General features: G+C 50.1%; 1 long non-coding RNA gene across 2 annotated transcripts; it reads left to right on the top strand.

The window, feature by feature from the left end:
* Positions 1-2,936: 2,936 nt before the first annotated feature.
* LOC117802777 lies at positions 2,937-10,969 on the top strand. Of its 2 annotated transcripts, none has more exons than XR_004626315.1 (4): positions 2,937-3,310; positions 3,789-5,597; positions 5,738-5,899; positions 8,938-10,969. It is a non-coding gene; the product is annotated as an uncharacterized LOC117802777 (long non-coding RNA). The 2 variants fall into 2 exon arrangements; XR_004626316.1 differs by lacking the exon at positions 8,938-10,969 and adding an exon at positions 6,772-7,015.
* Positions 10,970-25,001: the final 14,032 nt, after the last annotated feature.

The following is a 25,001-nucleotide window of genomic DNA, read 5'->3' as shown; positions in this document are numbered from 1 at the left end:
ACTTTCAGTTACAAGACAAGTTCTGGGGATCTAAGGCACAGCATGGTGACTCTAGTTACTAACACCGCACTATACCCTTGAAATGTGCTAAGGAGCCCCTCTTAAGTATTCTCACCACACACCCATCAGGGTAACGATGGGAGGTGATGGGTATGTTAATCAGCTTGACTGTGTGATCATTTCATCATATGTGTATGAAACCCTCACGCTGTACTCCTCAAACAGATATGATAAAAAGTAACATCAATTCTAAAAATATCATAGACCGAAGAAAATACAAACTCACTCTTTAAAAACTATCTGTTTAAGCAGCAAATCACGTCACGACAGAGCAGTACTCCCTGATGAGGGCGAAGCTCCCGGCTCACTGGCACAGGCAGGCCCTCTAATTAAGGGGCTGCTATGCTGGCTTGTTCACAATGATGATCTCATTTGGCGATATTTTTTGGTCAATTTCCTTAACAGTAAAGAAACTGAGTCCCCAGCAGGAGAGCGATTTTGCACACAGTGATGGCAGGACATGGGGAGAGTGCTGGTCTCCCAACTTGAAGCCAGCATCACATCCAACGAGGCTGCTGGTCTGACACCCAGGGGAATGAAAGCTTTTTAAAAAAAATATATGAGATTGTATTATTTACTTGAATATTAGTCATACACCTCTTTTAATATGTCTAGGTAAGAGCCAAAGGTTAGCACACAAACACAAACACACTTCTAAGTAGTTTATTTTAAAAAGCACAAGCCAGGAATCCCCTTCCTCCCTCCTGAGATATTGAGAAACGGCCCCAGGGCCTCTGTTTCCTTGTCTGCAAAATGCCGTTCCTGGTTTGGGCAACTGCTAGAACTACTTTCCCTTCAGAGAGTCCAGGATTCTAATTATCGACCACACTCCTGGCTTCATTTGAGCAAGTGCAAAGTTGCAAATCACCCGATTCTCAACAATTCCACAGTGAGTGAACAGAACAGTGGGCTGGAGAGGGATTTTAATCAGATGATTCGTGAGGAGGTGCCTTTTAATTCTTCCTGGAGGGGGGGGGAATGCAGATTTTTTAAAAAGCATTGTCATGTGAAATACAGCTTAAGTCCCGAATTTCAATTCTTGATCCATTAATAAAAATTCTGTAGCCAGGTCACCGGAATCAATACCTTCACGTGATTCTGCATTTTGGTTGTTTTTCAAGTATTTTCAGGACTAAAAAAATCAGCGTTACACCTGCTGGAGAATGTAATTGTCTCTGGAGGAAGGAGCACAGACACCCAGGGATTCTGAGCCAGATCTCCTCCTACCTCTATCAGTCTCAGACTGGCTGTCTCCACTGTGCCAAGAATCATTATTTACATCTTTTAAAAGGATAGCAACAACAAACACTTGGTCATCTTTAAACTGAACTGGGGGACGCCTGGGTGACTCAGTCAGTTAAGCGTCCGACTCTTGACTTCCTCTCAGGTCTTGATCTCTGGGTCGTGAGTTCAGGCCCCGCATCGGGTTCTGCGCTCAGCACTGTGTCTGCTTGGGACTCTCTCGCTCTGCCCCTCCTGTCCCCATGCTCAAGCTCGCTCTATCTCTTTGAATAGATCTTCAAACTGAATTTGAATTAGAAACACTTAGCTAATTAGCCACAAGAATGTCAGCAGGGGGAACAGTCCAAACGTTCCGTGAGCTGGGATACAATGGTTCTGGGGAGTCACATCACCCACCAGGCTGGGTTTCAGAATCAGTGCTTCTCCAAGGATGCTGATCCAGGAATCCTAGCCCAGACATATATACATATACGTGAACAAGCCTCCATTAATTAAATACCATAGCGTTGAATAAACAGTTCGAATAATGTTGAGTTTCAAATCCATACCCACTGACGAAACACTCTCGATACAAACTTGACCATGGGATTGCCTCTGCTGGGCCATGATCAGCGAGGTTCGTACACTTTTGTTTGTTTTTAATTGAGTCGGGACACAATGTGACCTCAGTTTCAGGTGTACAGGACAGTGATTCATCTTCTCTATACCTGACACTGTGCTCTCCACAAGCATAGCTGCCATCTGTCACCGCACAATACTATGACAATACCATGGACTCTATTCCTTCTGCTGGGCCTTTTACTCCCATGGCTTCTTCATCCCATAATTGAAAGACTGTATCTTCCATCTTTGCTTTTAAGTATAAGGTAGACATCAAGTAGACATCAACCCTTGGGGGGTTTTATAATTAGAGGGGAATTTTCAAATTTAAGTAAAACTGGGAGTGTATTGCGCTCGGCGGAGCGCGCGGGGCTGGGCTGCTGGTAGGGGTGCTGCAGAAAGCACGTTGTTCGCCCCATGCACAAACTTTTGTCGTGCGAGGGGAATGGGGCCCAGAAGCTGCCAACCTGGGACTCGAGGCCACTGCCAGCTACACATCAAGGAAGAAGATGACGAGGGTAGGCAGAGGGAAGCAGCTCAGGACATTCGGTAGCAAAATCCGTATGTATTTGCCTCACGGCCTCAGAAAGAAATCACACCACTTTGAGGCTTAGTCTAAATGACTGACACCAGGAGCTTTATCCAGGAGCTTCTACCTTGGTGAGGATCCGGGGAAGGTCCTGTGACCACCTGAGCTCTTAGCAGACCCTCTCTTGGGCACTGGTAAGAGACTGCGGCCCTCAATGTCGCCAGCATGCCCCTGTGGGGGTGCTGGAAGCATCTCCAAACCAGAGTGTTTTGCAAAACAGGTCAGAGAAGGTGCCCGTACTGGAGATGGCCCTGACCGAAGAAGGGGACCTCCTCCCTTAGGCCGAACTGGGGCACACGGATGAAGGTGAAGGGCCCAGACATCGCTCCAATCTGAAGGGCCTACATCATAAACAGCTGCCCACAGAGCAGCCAGTTGTGTCGGGACACGGTGAGCACCCGTCATCAGGAGGAAGGACAAGGAGGGCGCGGGGAGGGCGCCCTGGCACAGGGCTGTGAGTCTCAAAAGTGGGCTGGCCTGAGATGATCTCACACCCTGGGCCAGCCCAAAGCCTGAGAGGCCCCAGGGTTGATTTTCAACACAAAATCTCCGTCTTACTCATGGCCAAACAGCAACCCCCCTGCGGGCAGGGCCACCTTTGAACCATGGGGGCAGGAAAGCCCAGCCACATGGGCAGAGGAAGGAGGAGGGGAGCCCCCACAACCGACAGGAAACAGAGGGGCTGCTGGTAGACTGGGAGATGACACTGTCAGTCATATGGACGTCTGCGCTGCCAGCCTCTCCATGGAAACTGGAAGAGAGGAGGACAGACACAGATGGGAGCCCCGGCTAATTAGAGGGCTTACAAACACCGCAAAGGTACGTGGAGGCAGTGGTGGCGACGGCGAGGGCAGAACTAGAGGGATGTGGGGTCAGCAGGAGATTTCCTTTCAGGCGGGGTGTCCTAGTGGGGGCCCAAACACCAGCCCCATCCTCGGCACTGCCAGTGAGAGACACAGTGGTCCTCTGCGTAGAGATCTAAAGAAGGAGGCCTGCCGGGGGGTGCTGCCCCCAGGACCTCAGATGCACTTGGCTGCCTCCTGCGGCTGTGTCTTTTGGATGGGCCACCATGCCCCCAGCCCAGGCAGCCCTTTCCAAACTGGCTGGGCCCTGTGCCACAGTGCCACCAAACCTCACGGAGCCAGGGGTGTGGGGACCGGCTTCTCCTCCTTCCCCATGAAAGAGGACAGGGCGCATGGTACACGTCCCATGTAAGCTGGGCAGTGTCAGGGCTGAGCTAGGGAGGTGATCAAGGTCCAGCATCCATCATGTCCTAAAAACGTGCTTATCCTTGCAGAGGAATGCAGCATTCTGGGAAACTCAGACCACCGCCGAGTCAGCCATCATGAGGTCTTCCCTTTGGGAGAGACAGCCAAGTACCAGGTGCAGGGAGCATCTTGCTCCTTGGGGGTGGGTTTCAACAACACATCCCAAAACGCAAATGTGTGTGACTTTGTCCCCAAAGCAAATAAATATTTCAGCACATTGGAGGACAGGAACATCATGTGAACACACCAGTGTTCACACTTGGGCTGGCAATAGGGAAGTGATACAATGGACCCTGTGAGCTGAGACTGTGTCTGCAGGCTGGGCTGGCGCCCGGCACCCTCCAAAAACCTGCTCAGAGTGCTAAGAGAAAGGGGAAGGCATGCTTCATCTTTTTTGCTTTCGATTCCATGATCATCCCCTGCGAAGAACCTTTATTGCAGAAACCTCATTTCTCTATAATGGTTCCCAAATTTTTCAGAACAAGTTTGAGAAAGAAAGCTGAGTTGCAATCATTAGTTTCCCTCTCCCTCTTTCTGTGTGTGTGTGTGTGTGTGTGTGTGTGTGTGTGTTTGGTTGTCTAAGTAGCAAGTATCTAGCTTTCCCTAAGTTATAGATTATTTTCTTAGATATCAGGTCATTAAATCCCACAGGCAAGATTATCATCCGCATGGCAGGAACACTGAGGCCTGGAACCACAGAACTTGCCGAAAATGGCCCAGCTTGGAGGAGTGGGACTGGGGAGAGAGGAAGGAATCCCAACTCTAAGCCTCAGCTCCCGTACTCCACACATGGGGCAGATCGTCTTTCCCAGGCAATGGAGGGTGTCCTGGGCAGCCCCGCGGGGGAAACTATGATGTGTGTTTAAAATTACTTTCTCTGTTAAATGCCAGGGAACCTCAGACATAGTCTGGATGTTATAATCAAATTGCTTCTTAATATTAATTTGTGCTGATGCTTGCAAAGAAATCCCTAGGAAACCTAAAATATGCTATACATTTGAACACTTTTTATCTCTCGTGCATCAGAATCCTCCCAGAGTTTAATTTGGCTCATGGTGTAAACAATTCCTCATTTTCATCCAGAATGTGCCGCATGTTGCTATGTTTTCGGGAAGGAGAAAAATCATCTTAATTTATGTAAAGAGAATTCCTAAAGATATGTATAATGGAGTCCATGAGGCATAAACACCAAATGTGTAAATATCACAGAATTATCTCAGCACATATTGTCTCAGAAATGGAAACAAATCCCTGGGCTGCAAACAGTCACTCAGGAGAACCTTGAGTTTTTGATTTGGCTATTGTGCACGTGTAGGGCACTGGGAGGCAGAATTCTGACAACATCCCCCAAGATCCCCACCCTTCGGCTTTCTCCCCCAAATGCTAATCTGGGTGAGGCTGCGAAAGGACTGTGCAGAGGGAATTAGGGTTCCTGCTCGGCTGACCTTAACACAGGGAGAGCATCCTGGATTACGGAGTGGACCCAGTGAGGTCCTATGAGCCCTCACAGGCGCCAGTGAGAGAGACGTGGTGGCGGGGAGTGCAGAGATACCCAAGCAGGAGAGGGGCCCCCTACGTGCTGGCCTGACGCTGGAGGATGGGAGCCAAGAGCCACGGAGAGGGGTTGCCTAGACCTGACGGTCACCCAGCCGACAGCCTGCGTGGGGACGTGGACCCCACCAACTGACTTTGAAAGCGATTCATCCCAGAGCCTCCCACAAGAAGCACGGCCCTGCCAACACCCCGATTTCGACCTGTGAGCCTCTGAGCAGAGAACCAGCAAGACCGCAGACGAAGCTGGGCTGGGTTCTGACCTCCAGAAGCGGGCTAAGCAACAGGTATCGCTTTAAGCTGCTAGCTGCAGGCTCATTTGTCACAGCAGCAGTAGGAACGTGACACGGTACGGTGGGAGAGTGGCCATGAGCACACACGTGTGCGAGTGAGCAAAAGAGCCTTCTCTGCCCTCCTTTCTCTGTAGGCTAAGAGAAAAACCGTAGACGTGACACCAAAACGGAGACCGCGTACGTGAGTTCACGGAACTTGCAATGGACTCCCCGAGGTGCTTCTTTCTTGATAACTGTCCCGGGCCCTGTACCCACGGAGACCCTCACTGGCACAGAGGACTGCATGCAGCTGGGAGGTGAGAAGCTTTTTTATGTCTCTTACTCCCCAAACCATAAGCACTTAACATTCGCTTGCAGAGGCTAAGTGTGCCAACTATAAAATTTAGGGCATCGATTCACCACCAGTGCTCCTTCTTAAGCAATAATTAACACATGGCAGAGTTCCTCACCACGGCATATTTTAATGTGCGTGCCAAACACGAATTTTCAACATAGACATTGCATTTACTTTTCTCGTTCAATTTCTTTTTTCTCTCTGATGGGGAAGAAGAAAGTCTTCGGTCAGGCCTTTCATTAAATTAAAATAAAATAATATAACACAACATTTCTGTACCTTATGTTCCTTAATAGGAGAAGCACGAAACAAAACCAATGTGTTGGTGAGACATAAGCTTTTGGTTCCTCCACATATTAGCCATCGAAGACTGTATTGAAACTAGTCTTAGGTTCGGTAATAACTAAGTCACCACTTAGCTGTCCACTTAAAAGAGTCCACAAGAGACCATTAAAAAACATCTCAACCAGATAAAAAGCATTTTTGCTGGGACATGAGTTCCACGGAGGAGCTGTGTTGGAAACACAGAGATTAGGCAGAAAATTGTCAATGCACGGTCTTACAGAGACCGCACACACTCCTGCTGTTATCCTGCATTAAGAAAGAGCTCCGAATTCAAACGCTGGAATAGGACCATTTTCTTGGAATATGTTGGTTCACATTTTCCCTGCAAATTAAGATTCCTTCCATTTGAGAAAAGAATCAAAGAGGGCCAAAGAATTTCATAAATAAAAACAGAAGAAATGCCTTACTGCTCACTGAAGGGGAGGGAGGAGTAAGGAATCCCGCCCACACTTGAGGGTGATGTTTTGAAATCTCATTTTATGTACACAGAACAGAAAGAATGATGGGGAAGGAATATATTCTATCATGGGCAAGCTGCTACCTTGGAGATGGCGTGTGACAGACTTTGAACAAGGACGTGCCAAATGCAAAAATGTGAAGAATAAAGATATTTTAAGGATGGTGTGTCTCTCAAGGGTTCTTAACCTTCCTGGTGACATGGATCCCTTGGGCCATCTAGTGAAGCTTATTCTCAGAATAATACTTTCAATGACCTAAAATAAAATACATAGGAGTAACAACACAATTTTTAAAATGGACAAAAGATTTAAACAGACATTACCAAAGATGGGCATTAGGCAAACAACCACAGGTAAAGATGTTCAACACCATGAGTCCTTAGGGATATGCAAATTAAAACTGCAGTGAGATCCCATTAGTCACCCATACCAAAGACAAAGATTTAAAAAGGCGGGGGGGGGACTTAAAAAAAAAGGAAAAAACTGACAATATTAAATGCTGGCAAGGGTGCAGAACAACGGGAACATTCATGCTCTGCTGGTGGGAAAGCAAAGGGTATACTCATTATGGAACACAGTTTGGAGGTTTCTTTATCAAATTAAACACACATGACATGCAATCCAGCAACTCCATCCTACTGACTTATCCAAGTGGAACCCCAGGTTCACACAGAAACTTATATGCACATTTACAGCCATTTTATTCATACGTGCCCCAAACTGGAACCCACCCACGTGCCACCCAACTGGGGAAAGATGAAAGGCACGGTGGTCCTTCCATACAACGGAACACTACTCAGTAAAACGAATGGGATGAACTAGTGATACAGACCACGGCAAGAATGATTCTGAGATCGATACGCTCCGTGAAAGAAGCCAGACTCAATAGGCTACGTACTGAGTCCAAGTATATGACATTCTTGACAAGGCAAATTAGAGGGTTGGAGAACAGACCAGTGGTCATCAAGAGTTAAGGGTGAGACTGGAGATACAAGGGATATAAGATGACAAAGGAAGGTAATTATATGGAAAGAAAGAGGTAAATTTTTTCACCATCTAAATTTACAGACCCACTGAATTTTATCCACAAACCCTCAAAAGACCCCAGGTTAAGAATTCCAGAGCCCAAACCAACATACTCAGGAATGGGACGGAGAAGACAATCTTGTGGCCAAAATGGCTGGTGTTCCCTGCACCTTCTCAGGGGGTTCCCCGCTCCAGGCCACAGCTCTCAACCCATCTGACCACACCTGGTAGAAAACCTTAGGTCACACTTGTCCCAGAGAACCCTTTGAAAAGGTCACACTACATTAACAGGTTCTTGGGGGCAGTGACCATGCGACCTTTGTGTCCTTAGCACCCGGCTGAGAGACTTGATAAATCTCCATATCTGTTAGACAAATAACATATCTACCTTTGCTGATTTCTAAAAACACACCAATTTCACCTGTTTGCCATATAACCCATACTTCCAAGTAATTTGTTAAAAAACTTTATTGCATTAATACTAAGGATTTATATAATAATTTAAATGTATAAAGGGATTTAAAACTTTATTATTTATACAGCATACATCGTGGAAGAAATTGACCTGAAAAATTACAGTTGACAGAAGCTAATTAAATCAGCCGCCATGGATGCAAAGGACCTCCTAATTTTATTTTACAACAAGTATTAAACTCCTTCCCCCAAATAGAATGGCTTAGTGTTGTAACTTGAAGTGTATACCAATCCAAGGTTTAATTTTGCTTTTAAGATTAAATAGTACATGTGTAATTTAAAACTGATTTGAAACAGCAAACAATGTCATCGGGCTTACCATTAATGAGGTTTTGACAACTGCAAACAAATTGAATGCATAAATCTATTCACAACAATCGCCATATTTAACAAACATGCCACTTTGCATGGCTATTCAGCTCATTTTCGTTTCCCAGGGTGAAAGCTGATTTGTGCTGACCTTGACCTCTAACACAGCGCTCAGTGTTTTGTTCGGCTTTAAAAGTTGGGCTGAAAGCAGGACGAGATGAAACTAAATGCTACAATTGTTCTCTGATGTGACACGATGAGGGCAGCCCTTATCTATCCAACACTGCGCTTTCCAAAATGTTATTTCAAAGGGAGACTCGAATTCCCAGCACACACCTTCAAGTCTGCATCCAGGACAGGATGTTTACTATTTTTCCTTTTTCATCAGGCAGCCTTGCAGATGGACTCAGGATCAGAGGAGCACGGTAATCTAACCCAGCACAGCGAAATCTGTCACACGCCCAGGAGAAATGGTGCTCGGTGCACAGAGAAAGACCATTAAAAACATGAAAAAAGGAAATGGATCGGCACAGGGCAAACCTCCCACAGAAGGACGGATGGAATCGATACAAAGCAATGATCACGTGTGCATTTCAAAACAGTTAAAGAACTGCCGTATCTGCACTAAATTCTCTACTATTTCCTTCCTGCTCAGAAAGTCCAAGCTCTAAGGAAGCACACAGAGGCCTGTCAATAGGAACAAACACAATTTACTGAAACAGGGAGCAGGCCAGGAAGTGGGCATACGCAAGACACCTAGGGAAACAAGACAAGAGCAGTCAGAGGATGGCTTCCTTGTTCAATTAAGGGAATTTTAAAGTTTGTTCAGATGCCTCGTGCAATAGGTTGAAAGTAAGTGAAAAACAGCAAATTTCACAAATAAATCTTCTCTGAAGTTCTGCTTCCATAAATCTGAAGGTTACCACTAATGCAATAATACGAATCTTGAGGAAAAAAAGCAATTCAGGATTACCGTATGTAGAAAATCAATATCTTCTCTAATAGTTTTTGTAGAGTGCATCAATTTTCTTAGCTAAAAAATGATGGTGCTTTCTGTGTTTTATGGCTAAATACAATGTAAAATATGGGGAAAGCCACCTAAAAGGAAGAAAAGCCATAGTGCTTCAAATAATAATGGTAATACAATAATAATACCTAGTCCATTAAAATGCACCAGGTACGTAGGAATTACCATTCTCCCTTAACAATAAAATTAAATCAGGAAAGTGATTTGCTTTATGCTCCACCATGGAATCAGAATCATCTGTATTCTCATATAAATGACCAAAATACCTCACTCAAATATGTTACTTGTATTTTCTTTGGCTATAGACTTTGTGCCAAGACGTGGACCCCCAGGCGGCCTCCCCTCCAAGCTGTTTCTCCTCGGGGAGACCTAGTGTCCAGGTCTGGCCACATGCCCTGCCTGGCATGCAGACGACCCTGGGCTCGAGTCTCAGCCCTGCTGCCTTCTAGTTATGTGGCCTCGAACAACTCATTTCACTAATCCAAATCTCAGTTTATGAACTGACATCTCACACACATGCAAGGCTTAGACTGAAGACAACTCAGTCCCACTCAGTGAACCCATAGCCTCCTTCTGTACTCTCTCCGAGGGGGGCACCTTGCCACCACAAGTATGATTCTAGTAGATAAAGGATTATGTTCTTTAATAACACATCCCCGGAAAATACAAGCCAGTACTTCATTCCTATCAACCAATGACCCCCACAGGTAGGTTCTAGTGCTGGAGAAAAAAGTAGCCGAATTAGCCTTGTTGAGGTATTAATGCCCTGTGGGTCTGCAGCACGCCGCCCCCTGAGAGGTATGCGAGAACCTGCTCACCTCCACTCCACTTGCCTGTTACTGGCCAAACAGCAACAAGAGCTATGAATGCCCCTGACCCACGGAGACGCCTGAATGGTAGCCGGTATCAGACACTCTCTCTCATCTCTTTATTACATTTTGAGAGCAGCTGCCCCACGGGTCTCCCTGCCTGCTTCTAGTTTCTCGTCTGCTGGTTCTCTGTGACCCCGTGGCCATCAGGACAGCTCTGGCCATGCGGAACCTGTCACCGGCCTGGAGCAGAGAGTCTAGTCTCCGTCTGGCTTGCCACGCCCACCCCGTCCAGGGTTCTGCCCAGCTGTCACCCCGGGGCCCCGCTCTCTTATCCGGGAAGCGTGAAAGCAGCTCGAGGAAATGGAACAAAATATTTCTGCTGTAACGTGAAAGCCTCTTACAGAAGAAAAAAATAAATAAATCATGTGAAAGGTGAATCTTCCAAATGTGACTTCCCAGGTATAACAGCGAAGAATGTCTGCACATCTGCACCCGTGCAAATGCTCCAAGATTTCATGTCTTAAATGGGCTCTTTAAACAGCCTTGTAGGTGAAATAAAATAAATACAAGCTCTTTAAAAATGTTAATAGCCCATACTTCCTTCCAGACAAGAATCAATTACAGTGGAGAAAGGAAAAAACCCTCAGTGTGTGTGTGTGTGTGTGTGTGTGTGTGTGTGTGTGTGTCACACAGCAGGAGAGATTGCAAGCAGTTATCCATGAACCTGAAACGCTTCCTCACCGTGAGCAAAAGAGGAAGCCTAAGTGCTGGCTACTCTGCCTTGAGAAAACCCAGTACACAGAGGCTGGATCTTCAAAAATAGAAGGGTTAAGAAGTGATTATTTGTTCTCTAAAAGGATTAGCCGCTTTACAAAAGGATTATCTGCAGACTTCTAAAAGGTGTTAAGCTTTTAGCCTATATCAACAGTGTATATAAACCACAAATCGAACCAGTGTAACTTTTCAGGAATATTTTAATGTTGTAATACTGGGTACACTTGAGACAAAAAATAACCCTTGAGCTCTGTAGAAAGCAGTAGAGTGAACGCCTGCTGTTTGGGGGCTGCCCTCAGCCTCCATACTCCCTTCTGCTTCCCGGCATCCCTTACGCCCACCAGGGCGGGATCCCACCTGCCGGCCCGCCCTCCCCGTACCTGCAGCCAGACTGCGGCAGGGAGGTGCTCCGGGCTCCGACAATCAATCCTACCCAAGACTTGGACTCTTCAGGGTGAGTCACACATCCAGGGATGTTTCGGAAGTGTTCACGGAAGCCACAGCCGTGAGAGTCCACTGCCAGCCATGCCCAGCAGTATCAGTGCCACGGACCACAGGCCACAACCTTACCGAAAGCTTCCTGTGGCTGCACCTTAATTGTGGTTCAGAGCCTCCTGGGCTCCTGTCCCTTTTCTGAGCCTTGTTTTCCAGACTTCCGATGGATTCTGAGAACTATGCAGTCACCTTCTGTCCAGTTCCTGTTCTCGTTAACCGCGGTGAGATTCGGTGGTGTCCAGCTAAATGCCACAACTCATAAATCCAGGATAATAAAAAAGGAGGGTTCCTCACCACCACGTACTTTTTGGAAAGGACTGCTCATTCTCTCCTGCAAGAACAGGGCCAACCGGTGTGACCACCAGAATACTGCAGAAAAGACAACATGACTTCTGAGGCGAGGTCCCAAAAGATGTCCCGGCTTCTGCCTTGCTTTGCCTGGGATCACTCTCTCTGGGCGAAGCCAGCAGCTGGGTCATAAGGATTCTCAGACAGTGCTACGAATGGATCCACAGGCGGAGAAACTGAGGCCTCCTGCCCACAGCCAACATCAGCTTGCCAGTCATGGAAGTGGGTCTTCAAGTCCCGGCGAGCCCTCAGGGGTGCTGGCTTCAAACAGGTGGGACGGGGTAAGACTGCCAGCTCTGTTCTAGAGCCCAGAAAATGGCACTAGCCTTGTTCAGAAGGACAGCCTTTTCTGTGCCTGGGAACGTGCGTTTCCAAGAATCCCAGGGACTCCTCCGAATGCCTCTGCGGACCATGAAGATGGTGCTGATGGGTGGGGTTTTCTGGCTGCTTATTCAGCACAACAGCTGCTCTGGAGCAAGCCACGGTTGGACCAATGCTCCATAACGTCTAGATTTAAAAATCATCTATTACCAAGAGTTTTTTTAGGAAAGATGAAAGCACCAAGTTATGTGGGTCCTGCCACGTTTTCCATGGTCTGTTACCCAATGAGAGCCTCTTGAACATTTGCCCAGGTTGTCCTGGTTAATATTGCAGTTTTTATTGCTGGGGTTATTAAATATTCTGCAAGTACAGCGAGGGAAGGTGGGCAGAGGGAAACACGCCGACTGCAGGCCGATGGCGAAATCCTGCTGACCTGTCCCACGGCTACGTGATCTTGTGTCGTAGAAAGATGCCGCCCACCTCCCCTTGGCCTTTCTGACAAGAAGAGCCGTGCCTGTGCCCCCATAACTCACCCCCATTTAGAGCACCAACTCTTGCTCAATAAAAACCCTTCACAGTTTGTTCTCCCATCTTCCTGTAATTTGTTCTGACACCCGGTTTCCCAGAGACATCTTCTGCCTGCGCACCATGCTTAATGGGATTTTCATGCATCTCGATGCAGTGTTTAACTTCCCCGAAATGCGCTGAAGGCCTCCGGCACAGAGGTCGCCCCCCTGCAGCCAGACAAGGCGGTGTTCACAGCAGTTCACGGGGACCGCCCTGCAACTTCAATGGGCTCGGCGTCCAGCCGCCAGAAATGAGGCGGCGGGAAAGGGGCGCCGGGAGCAGGCGAACTTCCAGAGGCTTGCTCCCCTCCCCAGATTCCTCCAGCTCCTGCCAGAGGCGCCCAGGAGTGAAGTGCATGTGGCATTAAAGACAGATTGTCACTCCGAAGGAGATTGTGGGGTGTCTTGAGAGAACTCTTCTGGAAGCAGAAACTCTGCAGAGCCCCTTGAACAGATTCAGAGTGATTTTCAGTCCGAAGCAAAGGGGCAAATCATCCCATTGTCCTGTTCTCACAGACCTGCTGCACTCACCCCAGGCGCTAGGGGCCGGGAACCCTGACTCCCTGTCCCCTGGACTCAGTAGCGCAATGAGGCAATTGGACCATCTCCTTGAGACTGGGCAACAACAGGGAGAAAACACTGGCTATTTCTTGGACTAGCTTTGCTATTAGTCATTGCAAAAGAATGGCATGCCAGCGGCTCTGACCAGTGACGTGCCCGCTCTCGAGGCCTCTGGCCCTGGCAGGAGTGCAGGGTGGGAAAGCCGCCAGAGGCACGAGGCGGTCACAGCTGCTGGCAGAGCCCTGGCCGGTGCCCCTGGGGCCAGTGTCTGGGGTCAGGGCAGTCACCCCATCAACTCCTGTGTCCCCCGCAGAGGTGGAGGGCCTGCAGGAGTGGGAGCTTGGTGGGGTGTGGGTTCTGGAAGAAGCAGCCCTAGAGGTCAGGCTGTGAATGGGGAAAACCAGAGAGAGGAGGGGAAGTGGGAAGGAGGGAGAGGAGGCAGGGAGAGGACAGGCCTGACCACGACCACGGCCCCACAGCTGTCTGTCTGTCTATGTGACCCACCCACCCACCTTGGCCTTGGTCTCCCCTGTATGCTGCAGTCAGGAGCAGAGTCACAGGAACGCATACTGACCACGAGACAGACGGCAGCTCTCTAAGAGAAAGCCTGGCAAAAGGGCCCCAGCCTCAGGCTTCATCCATGCTGCTTGCTCTGACGGCGGCCACTGGGCCCTGGACACCTCAGTGGCAAGAGGGCCCCTGATGAACACACACTGGTCAGGATCTGCACAGTCGGGAACAGGGCACGGTGCCCAGCACCAAAGGCCTTCTCGGTCCCCCATGGATGACGCAAGGACCTCAGGGCTGCCCACGATGGGTGCCGCCGGCCTGCTCACCACACACCATCTCCGCAGCCAGCCTGACCTGGGTACTGCCAGGCCTCTGGGGGAATCCCAGGACCAGATGGACAGACGCACACGGAAGGCTGGGCCCCAGGGAAAGGCTTCAGGGCAGCACCTGTGGACTTTGTTCCCCACATCCGGCAGGTCTCCCATTGGTATCTGCTGAACGACTGAATGAATGAATGGACGTCATGTCAATGACCACGCCAGTGGCTCCCATGGCTAGGAGCCTACTGGGAGCAACTGTGACCACCGCACCACCCGAAACCCAAACTCAGCTCTCTGCTGCTTTGGTTTAGCCTTCATCTGCCCCAAGCTGCCCTCCTTTTAAAACCCACCCTTTGGGGGAGCCTGGGGGGCTCAGTCGGTGAAATGTCTGCCTTCAGCTCAGGTCATGGTCCCGGGGTCCTGGCATCGAGCCCCGGAGCCCCACATCAAGCTCCCTGCATCGGGCTCCCTGCTCATCGGGGAATCTGCTTCTCCCTCTCCCTCTGCCCCTGCACGCTACCTACCCCCCCACTCTTGCGCATGTGGTCTCTTTCCCTCTCTCAAATAAATAAAATCTTAAATAAAAATAAAAGAAACCCTTTGAACCGGCCCTTGTGAAGTCACTAACCATGTGGTGGCTTATCTATCGACAGTCGACAGCGCTCTGCTAGGGCCAAAGGGGCCAGAGCCGGAGCTCGCAAGAGAGCAGAGCACACAGGAGACTCGCCAGGACAGAACTCTCTTCCGGTTGAGACACTCAGTTGGTCCCTTCCTGATGGTCCCACTTGGGTCCTGAGAAGTGTCAGCACCATGCAGTTTGTTGGTCGGCCCTGTGAGGCATCGAGGCCTCCCTCCTGGACGCCTCCGTGTTGGAAAGTCCTGACCTCATTCCTGGGCCCTGTGAAAGCCCCTCTGTTCTCCACCCTGGCGTTGGGATTCCCAGGGGTGCTTTGTAAGACATGCAGCTCCCCAACCTCCCTGCACATAGCCACGGTGCTCTGGGACCTCTGGGACCTCGCCGGGGACTCTGATGCACGACCTGCCAGAGGAGAGCACCAGAGAGCCTGTCCTGGCCCTGCTCCGAGATCCCAGCTCGTCCCCGTCCATCCTGCATGCCAGCCCCTCCCTCCTCAGAGCTCTCCATGGCCTCCCCCAGCCCTGAGATGGGGCCTGGGCCCTCCTCAGATGAGATCATTCCCAGGCAGGCCAAGTGTCCCCCCCATCGCTGTGCTCCCTGAGTGAGGCTGGGGTCCACCTTCCTGCAGGCCCCATGTACCCCCCACACCTTTCCTCTACCTCGAGGACCACTTGGTCCCTCTGTGGGTTTAGTCTCTGCCCTGCTCCCCTGGCCCTGAATTTCCTCTTCTCCGGAGCAAGCCTCGTGCCACTTTGGCCTCATGTGTTGCCGTATACGTAGCAATTTCAGATATGAAAATACTCGGAGTAGGCCGGGTCCAGAGTAAGCGCTCAATCGATACAGCGGTTAGTAGTATTATCACAGCCGTTGCTTTATTTACTGCCATGACCACCCCCCCCCCAACACACACACCAAATATCGGACCTCGAGAAGGGAGGCTCTACTATGGGCTTTGTGTGTCCACGGACTTGGTGGCTCTCGGGTCTGGATTTTTAAAATGATGTTAGGTCACAGCCAAGGGGTCAGGGATGCTCCTGCTGTCTGCCAGTCCCGCCACCCGCAGAGACAGAAGGGAGGGGCCCCTGCTGCCTGCAGCACAGCCTTCCCCTAGTCTGCTCCCGAGCCCGGCACCCCAGCCTCAGCCGCAGACAGTCTGAGGCTGCCCCACCTGCCAAGACGCCAAGCCACGAAAGAAAGCGTGGTCTCCTCAAAACTCATACAGACCCCTGCTGTACGCAAAGCAAAAAGAGAATCCATTACAGAGGTGAATAACCAGAATCGACGTCATCGATCTCTGCCTGCCACGGACCATCCATCCAGGATATGCACTTCAATGTAACAAACGATAAATCATTTGCTAAACAAAAGCGTGCTACATAGAAGACATGCACTTGTAGCGGCCTCTAAAATGCCCCCCAGAAGCCATGTGCCGGGCAGAAACCACACCCAAAAGAGTAGTGTGACACAGGCCACGCAGAGCAGAGATGGAGGCACAGCAGTGAGAGGGTCCTGCTCAAGGTTAGAATGCACTTCCACCCAGACACACAGAGAAGGTGGGCTTTGATATCACGGAAGCCAACGAGGGTCCTCCATGTCCTGAGATGCCCCCCCCCCGCCATATGGACAGAGTGTCCGACACAGGAGGGAGGACAAGCGGTTGGTCCACCAAGGCAGCGAGAATGGGAAATAGGCACGTCTGGGTCAGGACAATGGCGCCTGCAGCAGAGCGTGTGACCCTGCGCAGGTCTCAGGCTCGACATCACAGCTGGCCACACGCTCAGACTCTACGCAGGGATGTCGCACTGTCCGCCGAACCCCAGAGAGGCCATCTAAACTGACAAGGTGGAACTGGCTTCAGTTCTTGGTAAACTGAAAGGCTTGTACAGAAAACGTATTTTTGGTTACCCAAAAACATACGAGCAAGGTTATAAAGAAGTAACTAGAAATGAGTTTGGACCTGTCAGAGGCCAGCGGTGGCCAACCACATGAGGCTTCTCGAGCCCATTTTTACCCCACTTCCTATGAGCTGGCTCTACCGATAACAACAGCCATGATTAAGTGACCCATTCCACGTTACTGCATTGGGAATACTGTCCAATATCCACAAACATACTCGGTAACCCAAGTTTTAATAAGAAAAATTAGAACGGTTAGCACAGTGAAGCACGGATGTTGCCCCAGCCGGTTTGCAGAGTCCCTGGTAGAGTCAGCTGTCTGTGTTCGAGAAGTCCATTCGGCTCCCCTAAGGCACGTCAAACTCAGCCCACAATCTGAGGCCACCATCGTCTCCTAAATCTGTGTCTGGTCCGGATGCGTGCAGTCTCCTTAGCCGAAAACTGCGGGGCTTTGGTTCAGGTTTCAGACTTTCTTGAAACCGTAAAAGCCAAACCAACCAAACCAGAAAGCCTGTGTGCACACATGCATTTTTCTTGGTATGAATGAATCTGTAGTCTTCCTCAGAATCTCAAAGGCGGCCACGATTCCAAACAGGTGAAGTACTGGTCCATCAAGCAGACCCATGCTCCTCAATGGCTTACGAGTGTTTGGAGATTCCCAGATTGTCCAGTCCCCTTGTCTCATCCCCTCCATTCCGGGGCCCCAGGTCCTCCCAGACACCTGCTACTCCCCAGGCAGTACATGTTACTCCTCACTGCAGGGCAAGCACATGCGAGCCCCTCTATCTTGAATGTTCTAGCCCTGTTGGCTGCCAAGAAAATATCCTTGAAAACCAAGCCTGATTTACCTGGTGAAGCCCGTCTAGGACCCCTTCCACATGCCCACCTCTGCAGCCAGCATGACACGTAACACACTCAGAAAGTGATGAGTTCTGCCTCCCATGGACGTGGAACACCCAGAGAACAGGCATTGTGACTTCTCTTTGTAATTTCACTACTAAACACACAGGACGTACAGTGTAGGCACTCAATACATGTTTAACATCTCTAACTGTCCCTTCCAAATGACCTTACAGACTCTTGTAAATACTACACACATTTAATGAAAACCAAGAAATATCCTTTGAAAGAATATTGTTGGCTAGCTCAGAGCAGACCTAGCTTGGCACGATACAGTACAAAATTATTAAATTTCTGGCTCTTGCATTCTTACATGACATTGGGCCAAAATCAGGTCTTTGCTCAAAGGAATCTAACTGGGCAGACTGATAACATCTCCAATAGAAGACTGGACTTTAGCTGATGCTGGCAACATTAGCAAAAAGTAATTTACTGAATTACTGATGCACTTAATAAAGTGCGGCCACAAGCTTGGGGAGATGGATGGCTGAGTCAGCCTCACTTCAAAATTAAGGACGGGGTTGGGTTCCTGTTTCAAAGCAGTCTTACGTCCAGTACTTAAACATTCAGCTGTTTATGAAACCAAGGCTACTCCCAGAGCCAGAAAAACCACATCCTGAAAAAAAGCACTAATTATAAGGCATAATTTTACTAGTAACAGTGCAGGTTTGGGGATGACTTCAATTAACGTGGCAGCAAAGGCCAGTTTCTGTTTGATTAGCAAACGTCATAGGGCAGCCAAGGTTGCACGGGGGCTTATCTTTACCTGTTTAAGAAGCCGGAATATTCTAATCTCTTTGGAGATTACACTTCACACCACAAAATCAAAGCTTTATCCCACGACAAGAATCCAGACAAGCAGACAGAGGGCAGGGGGTGGGGGTTGGCCTCAGGGCCATGACATCAAATCAGGCAAGTGGGTGTCCAGCTTTGAGGTCGGCCTTTTGAACTGGAGAAGAAAGAAGACCAGAGCGCCCAGTTTCACAAGGAACCTGCCGGGACAGGAGCTGCCACCTCCCTGGGCTCCGGGCCAGCGGCTGCGCCCCCACCCGCCAAGGGCACGGGAGGGCGCCGGCAAAGGAGTCAGGGCCAAGTCTGCTGAAAGCCAACTGAACAGACCCACGAAAGTCCTACTACAGAGACCCAGCCTGAAAAATGCAAAGTCCTTTTGGAGTGAGAAACAAAATAAAAAGTCTTCGTACAAAGGTCACGTCGAATAATACATTGTAATCAAGCAGCCATGTGATAGGACATTCTGAAATCTTGGGTGAGCAGAAAAATGGAACTAATTTGCTCCCTAGTAACAGAAATCGGTGACTAATGTTCAGCTGGAAATGTCCAAATAGATTTACGGACATTAATAACCAAAAATTATGTCTGCGTTTATAGAATGGAAATTAAGCGACTTGCCCTGAGGACGAAGCAAGAGTAGCAGGGGAGGGGTCAGAGCCCAGATTATGCCAATGCTCTGACTGCAAGCGGGCCACCCCCAGACTCCTGGGCGCAGTAGCAGGCCATGGACCGATCGGCAAGTCCTAGGCTGGGCTCCCTACACGTGACTGCAACCCAGCCACACGACAACCCTGTCTGGGAAGTGTCACTGTCCCCATTATAGAGACAAGAAGTCACACTGGGAAAGGGTCAGTCACTTGTCCAAAGCCTCAGTGCCACGAGCCCCAATCTGACCCCATCCCTCTGCTCCAAAGTCTGTGTTCTGAGCCTGGGACTGGGAACCTAGTACCAAAAAGCAAACTCCTGTTGGTCAGATTTGTTGCCGGTATTCAGACAAAGTAAAATCATCCCAGGGAGAGCCTTCCGCAAGCAGCAACCTCCACTGTCCCGGCACGGCCCCCACTCCAGTCTATTGCTTCCATCCTCCACCATCCACGCTTCACATACAAGTGCTGGATGCCCTGTGAGTCCCAGGTGTCACACAGGTGTCCCTCCCTCCCCGGAGAGGACCATGCAGCATCGGGAACACGGCTGATCGCTGAACACCCATTCCAGTGTGAGCCCACCTGCTGGATCAAATTTAGTGATGCCAGAACCCCAGTCTGGGGTCTAGACAAGTTTTCCTATCAATTCTTCATTCTTCACCCAGGAAACACTGACATCAAAATACCTGTCCAAAAAAACACTTCAGGCTTTTAGCACATAATCAAGGATTTTTTTTTCCTGCAAACTTTTCCTCATCTCCTGATAGAGTTTATATTTGTTTCCAGGTGAAAGAAGACTTTTTTTCACCCTTTTGGTTATCTCATACAATATACACTCCTGGGCTATATGAATCAGGAAGTCTTGATTTGTATTGGAAAGATATTTTAAAATGGACATCCTTTAAAAATATTTATTTGCTTCCTATTTCATGGGGAATCAATAGAAAAGTTGTCTGCCTGAAACACAGTGTTAAAATTTTTCTATTTCATAAGCGTAATCAGCCCTTTTGAAGTATTTGTGTAGTTGAAAGAAAGGCATAATGCCCACATTTCTGGCTCTGAGCCGGGTGCTATTCAAGTTCAAAGAGGCTATGAACCACATCAAAACTCCCCAAGTACAACACCTGGATGGGGCGGACCTTAACAAATGACATTTGGGGAAAAGCAGCCAGACCAAGAGAAGAAAAGGAAGCTGGCTTGGTAATCCCCAAACTAGGGATCTCCCAGCCTGCATTCGGCAGAAGCCCCGCCACTGTGCACCTGTGTCTGCTCGAGGATTAGTAAAATTCAGTGAAACCCCTATTAGCTCAGATGTGGTTGGTCCAAAACCCCACCCATAAAACACCATCCAGCACTCTGCTTTGGGGAAAAAATACAGGTGACAAAATAATGAGAAGCCAACCCTCCAAAATCAATTTTCGGTATGTCTACGGTTAGTATTTGAAATACAAGAGTCCTAAATGTACCCATGAGCCACATCTTACTTTCGGTAGATCCGATACCCAGAACAGAGAGAGATGTGGCTGAAGGGATGACCTGGGAATGGGAGGCAGCCCCAGCTGTGGATTGAGTCCTTGCAGAGTCATCAGTACTGCCCGCAGCAGCCGCAGAGATTGGTCAGTGCACGGGAGCTAGGAGGGGCTCGGAGATGGCCCAGGGCCATCCTTCCCTCTGTAAAGGTAAGCAATGCGAAGCTGTGACTGTTTCGGGGGCAGCCCACAGCTCCATAGCTTGTATGCTCTCGTCCAGAAGCCATACTTTTTTTTTTTTTTTAAGATTTTATTTATTTATGTGACAGAGAGACACCCAGCAAGAGAGGGAACACAGCAGGGGGAGTAGGAGAGGAAAAAGCAGGCTCCCAGCAGAGGAGCCCGATGTGGGACTCGATCCTGGAATGCCAGGATTACGCCCTGAGCCAAAGGCAGATGCTTTAAGGACTGCGCTACCCAGGCGCCCCCAGAAGCCGTACTTTTGACCCTGGGTCTACACACCTGGTTCTAGCCCACTTGCTTCGTGGCTCTGGTTTAGTTCACTTTTGTGTTGTCTCACCTGCAGACTGGTTTAATTCAGTCCATGACCACAGGTTAATGTGCATACAAAACTGCATTTCTGCCTCGTTAACCACTGTAACACCGAAGAGTAGACGGTGCGTGTTAAAGAATGGACTTGTTCTTGGAGCACAGGTAAGTGGTGGCATTATGAGATTAAAATACTTAATCACACAAGGGGCACCTGAGTGGCACAGCAGTTAAGCGTCTGCCTTCAGCTCAGGGCGTGATCCCGGCGTTCTGGGATCGAGCCCCACATCAGGCTCTTCCGCTGTGACTGCTTCTTCCTCTCCCACTCCCCCTGCTTGTGTTCCCTCTCTCGCTGGCTATCTGTACCTCTGTCAAATAAATAAATAAAATCTTTAAAAAAATACTTAATCACACAAAATTCTCATAATCATTCAGATTATCACCCAAAAAATAAAAGAAGCTAGCACGTTACACCGTATCGATTTGACCTAGTGCTTTGGATGGCAAGCAAAACGTATCTGTTCATATGAGTTCTGACTTTGTTAACTGATGCATTCAAATTTCCCTGGTTCCTAACGCACGCAGGGCACAACTTTAGGTGTTTTAGGTTGTAGGTTGTAGCCTGACACAGTCTACTGAGTGCCAGTCATCTGCCTTCTACTTTGTATGTATCACCTGTCACTCTCCAAATAGCCGCGTGAAGTAGGGATCACCACTCCCATTCTACGGAGGAGAACACTGAGGCATCAAATTCGAATAGCTTAGCCAAAGTCATAGCAGAGCCAGGATTTATGTCAATCCATACCTCAGCTCCAAGTCCAAACTCTCAAAAACCCATCTTCTACCGTAAAAGCATTGACCACCTGGTAGAAGAGATAAACTTTGAAAAAGTCAAGTGGACACAAAAAAGAGTCTGAAAAGTGCCCTAGGACAGGTGCAGTCAGCCTTCTATGGAACTCAAGGGAAGAGAGATGTTCTTAGGAGAGGCGTCAGGAAGGCTTTGAGGAGACTGAGGCGTCCGAAGTGGGCCGTGAGGTGTGAATAGGAGTTCGTAAGATGGAGAAAAAGGGGAAGGAGATTCAGAGAGGAGCCCGAGCAGCTCTGCCTCCGAGGATCTGGAAAGCACACGGGCGCCTTCGGGGAGCGGTGAGCCATCCGTTCCCGAGGACAGAGCCCGCCAAAACAACTGGAGATGCTCTTGAAACACAGTTTTTTTCTTAGTGATAATCGAATATTTAGAAGGCCGGTCGCTATCCTAATGGATACATCTGTTCCTATTTTGATCGCAGAAGCTCTGAAAGTGCAGCTCTAGGAAAGGAATGGGGGGCAGCTTCCATGGCGCTCCCTCACGGCTCCCAGACCTGCCTCCCAGAGGGCATTGGGAGTCTCTGGTCCAGCTCAGTCATCTCAGCACATGGCTCAGCATCACCAGAAGAACTCGTAACGGAAGCCCTAGACCGACCTCTCTCATCTCTCCACGATCCAGTCCAATCGACACCAACAGAAATGCGTGTGCCTACCAACCACGAGGGACACCCACTGAGAAGACACCGATTCACCTACTTCAGAAGATGAGCTCCTAGAATGTTCCACTCGGTCATTTGTTCATCTGCCCCGTGACAGTTATGACGAGCCTACTGTCAGATGCTTGGCTGGATGCTGAGGATAGAGTATTGTCCTCCGGGAAACGACAGTCCAGCCTATCTTTCCACAGCAGTGGGGAGGCTGGTGTGATCTGATAGATAAGGAGGGAGAACAGTGGGAAAATGGTGGGCTAGTGGGGGTGGGGGGACCTGGGTATTCCAGGAGAAACGTCAAGGGGGCAGCTGGGTGTGAGAATTACTGAGGACTCGTTTGGGCTGGGAAACTCACCTCTGACCTGCAAGGAGGGAGTTTTGAGCAAAGGGGTATCTTGGCCCAGGACGACGACAGCAGAGACAGAGCCAAGTGGACCAATGGAGGGGTAGCATGAAGGAGGCATATGTTTTGACCAATTGAAACTCTTTCCAGCTTCATTACTAAGCACCTGGCAACTGCTGTGGATTCGTCAGGCCTCCACCTTCCATGTGCCCCACCTTCCATATGGCCCTCCAACGCACCCCCACCCCACCCGCACGGCTGCGGCAGCCCCTCTCAGGGGTGGATGATTTGCACGCACGCGTAAGAAGTGGCCTCTGTGCACAGCATCTGGGCCTCCAAGGGGTCCCAGAAGTGTCACGGTGATGGTCATGCCTCACCCACTTCTTGCAACTGATTTGGCAAGGGGGTCGATGTGATTGGTTCTGGTATGTTTTCAAATCTAAAACCATCAACTCGTACAAGGACCTGGCCTGCTCTAGGGACCAATCCAGCTCCTGGCTCGTGTCAACCCATGGAGAATCTAGGTTTTTCTTCCTTGTGGGGGGTACTGGTCCACAGGCATCACTAACACCAGTGAACAAAGATCTCTGTCCCTGAGTTCACAGTCAGAGGCAGAGCCATGTCTGGGAAGGGCCGGGTGCCCCTACGGGCCCTCTCACTGACAGCATAGTCCCATCTCTTGGGCCTGTTCCTATGTCACCACCTGGCCTTTTCCTCCCTGAAGGCCTAGAGCCTGGGCTCAGAAAGCACAGACCCCAGCGCTATTTGCACACAAAGCTCTGCCCCATATCAGTTAGGCTGGGTGACCTCGGCAGTCAGGAGCCAGCCTTGGCCACGCGAATGCACCCCAGAATGTCATGCCCCCTCTGGCTCAGTGCACTGTTTTGGGAGACGCCCCTCCACCTCTCCCTCCACTCAGTTTAAACGGGATGGAGTCTTTATTTCACGGAGACGGAATTTCACCAATCCTGGGGACACAACGACCTCCAGGCACTCTGGGTCAAGGGGTACCTGGGGTCAAGAGCTGACCAAACATGGACCCACTGAGTTCTCAAACACGCCACCACCCTTGGCTGGTCACCATTCAACTCAAGGGGCTTGCACTCTAGAACACAAGCACAGTGCCTCCTCCTTTCCTTGAGTTTCCCCACGTTGGAACTCAGGTGGAGTGGTCCTGATTGAAGACAAATCAATAGAATTCTGCAAGTAGAACGTGAACCTTTCTAGAAGGGTCTGCCATGCCAGGAAGGAATTTAGGTCAGGTCCAGCACGGTCTGGCAGGGCTTGGCTCTGCCTCTGTACCGGATGGGTTTTCCAGCCTTCCCCATTTGGTCCCCGGGAGTCGGCAGGCGTGGCACCGCGCTGACCTCTGGTCCAGGAGCTCTGACAGGTCACCCACGCCACTGACACTGCAGATCTTAGCGGTCCTGTCTGGACCAGCCCGGCCTGCCCGCCGCCGGGGGGCTCCCCGCAGCATGTCTGAGACCCCTCCCAGACTCGGACTCGACGCTCCCCTCCCTGCCAAGGCGAGGGCGCGGGACCCTCGGGGCAGCCAGGGAATGGCGGCCCCCGCCCCTCCCAGAGTTGGCGCAACTCCGAGTCACTTTTCAAAAAGCTCCTGTCTCTACCCCTGCATCCTGTCGCCCCCATCACATCCCGTGGGACCCCCTCTCGCTCTCGCGCGCTTTCACCTACGTCCCTGTCGCCAACCCCTAGCCCCGTCGCCACCCGCAGACACGCGCTCTGTGTGCCCGTTTCCCGAGGGGGAGCGCGAGAGCTGCCGAGGCGGTGGCCAAGTCCGGCGGGGGTTCCGGGGCGCCGAGGCCAGGGTCGCGCCATCCCCAGCCTCAGGCACCCGGGGGGCCTCGGGGCCGCCAAGGACAGGGCTCCGGGAGCCGGCACCCCGGCGCGGCCCCTCCCTCCCGCCGCGGCGGCCAAGGCGGCGGCCCCGGCCTGTTCTGGCCGGCCCGGG

Source organism: Ailuropoda melanoleuca, chromosome 6 (genome assembly GCF_002007445.2).
Source record: "Ailuropoda melanoleuca isolate Jingjing chromosome 6, ASM200744v2, whole genome shotgun sequence".
NCBI lineage: Eukaryota > Metazoa > Chordata > Mammalia > Carnivora > Ursidae > Ailuropoda > Ailuropoda melanoleuca.
The sequence above is the reverse complement of the archived record's forward strand: the minus strand, read 5'-3'. Positions and strand labels throughout refer to the sequence as shown.